This window comes from Penaeus monodon, chromosome 18 (assembly GCF_015228065.2).
Source record: "Penaeus monodon isolate SGIC_2016 chromosome 18, NSTDA_Pmon_1, whole genome shotgun sequence".
NCBI classification, from domain to species: Eukaryota; Metazoa; Arthropoda; class Malacostraca; order Decapoda; family Penaeidae; genus Penaeus; species Penaeus monodon.
In genome coordinates, this window is record NC_051403.1 from 45,733,560 (window position 1) to 45,736,059 (window position 2,500).

The 2,500-nt window shown below is 32.1% G+C and overlaps 1 protein-coding gene across 1 annotated transcript in view; it reads right to left on the reverse strand.

Annotated features, from left to right (window-relative positions):
* Positions 1-2,500, reverse strand: part of LOC119584528 (ubinuclein-1-like) — a 9,541-nt gene that overhangs the window by 1,261 nt on the left and 5,780 nt on the right. The window lies entirely within an intron of this gene.

Below are 2,500 nucleotides of genomic sequence, written 5' to 3' on the forward strand. Positions count from 1 at the left end.
TCTTACCTTTTCAGTGAAATTGAGTTCTTACAATGTGATCATTAATTTACTGGGCTTATGATAGAGAAAAAATGTTACAAGAGAAGTGATTTTAACTGAATTGTTTTTTCATAATGTCATCAATTGGTGTACAAATATACACAACAGGAAACTTTGTATTAAACTAATAAAAGAATAAATAAATAGTTTACAAATTTTTTACATAACAGGTTTAGTTACTTATACACAGACTATAAACCAATATATGGTAATTCAGACACATAGCTTTATCATCTTTTTAATATACTATCCACAGCTGTGAATACTGCATATCAGTAGTTATGGCATAGCTAAGATATCTCTTACATATAACACACTGATAATGTCTACGGTTTACATATCCAAATGATGAAAATAATCCATGAAAAGGAGACAACTGATCAGCACTTGTAAAATAAAAAAAAGCACTGCCTTTGTGAGTAATTGTTCATGTGAGTGACATTTTCCTTTATTACATAATGGCCTTCTGTAGTATCAGTACTATTAAGACTACCAGTAACTATGATACTGTTGATGATATTAATAATCATAAAAACAAATATCAAGACAGGAATTTAGATAACAATAAGACATCTATTAGACAGAAAATGCTCTTTTCTTTCTGGCCTCGCTTTCTGCTGCAAAGGCGATACCTATCAAGAATGATGCCTTTGTCAGATATAAAATTTAGCTGACTTTGCACTATACATCCAAACATACAAGAGCAACACAGGAAAGGGGAAAATCTATCCCCCAGCAACCCCATCCCCTCCCCCTCAAATTAGTTCTATTACCCCAAGACTGAGGATTTGTTGAGATGGATCTTTTGCTTCTCTTTTGCCTTCCCTGGTGTCTGGATGCACCTTGCAACTGCCATGGTCGGACAAAGTCAACTCAGCTAATATTTCCCGCTGCACTCATGGTTGAATGATATAACCTTTGCACCAGTGTTGGTGGTGGTGTTGGTGGTGTTGGTGTTGGTCACAAACGAAAAATAAATAAGTAAAAAAGTTAGCTATCGACCTGCATACGATATATCATGCGTGCATATAGTAGTTTCTGAAAATGACACTGGCCTTAACAACAAAAGGAGAAAAAAAAAATAAATAAATAAAGCTTCCAAATGTTTGTACTGGGTTCTTATTTGATGACAAATTGAAAGCCTGACCAGGAAACAGGCCTATGTGACAGTTTACAAGAATAACAAGAGACACAAACGCTGCAGCAATCTAATTATCACCTATGTCCTCCCAACAGCTTAAAGACAGATTAAAAATAATACAAAGGGCATCTATAAATTACAGTAAAATCTATCTGATAATAAACAATACTAAAAGAACAATAAAAACTACAAAACTGATGATGATCACGATGACAATAACTATGATGATGATAAAAAAACAACAATTGATAATTGTCAATTGTTAAAACAAATTAAAAAATGTGCTAGACATTAAGATTATATATCACTACAGTAAAGTATAGCAGTGAAAAGGGTTAGGAATGAGTTACTGATTAGGTTAAAGCTAGATGTAAACAGTACTAGTAGTGAAAAGGTAGAGAGGGGGAACTGATGGGGTATAGTACAAGGTAAAAGGTGTTAAAGGGGGAGGCGTTAAGTGGGAAGGACAATTAGATCAAATAGAGGATATTTAAGCTTATAAGGAAAGAGTATATAAGGAAAAGGTAGGGGATTCTGAGAGGAAATCCAAAGGGTTAGGGGGTCGCCAAGCGAGGACAAGTGGGGAAAAGCAGAGGTACAGGTTCCTATAAAGCAGGGACAGGATAGTAGGATGTGGGGGACTGAAAGAGGAACATTGCATGAGAAGCATAGAGCTGGATCAGATTGTGAGATGAGATAGGAATGTGAGAGGCGAGTGTGCCCAACACATAAGCAGGCAAGACAAGTTCCCCAGCGTCTATTCTTACGGAATGGTATTGACCAAGGGGGTTATGGAAGGTTAAGCAGTTTATTAGTAGTAAGGCTGGACCAGAAAGACTGCCACAATTATTAATAATCACAGTTATTAATAATAACAATAACAATAATAATAATGATGATAATAATAATGATAATAACAATAACAAGATTATAATTATTATGACAACAATAACAATAATGACACTAACACAGAGACAAAAAAACAAAAAGACAAAAGACAAGAGACAAAGACAAGGACAATGCTAATGATAACAATAACAATAACAATAACAAAAATAATAATAATAATAATAACAATAGTAATAATAGCAATAAAAATAATAATAATAATAATAATAATAAGAGAGAAAGAGAGAAAGAGAAACACAAAAAGACAATGATAATGATAATGATAAAAATATTAATAATGACAATAATAACATCAACAACAACAACAACAACAATAAAAAATAATAATAAATAATAATAATAATAATAATAATAATAATAATAATAATAAATATTATAATAACTACAATAATAATAATAATAACAAAAATA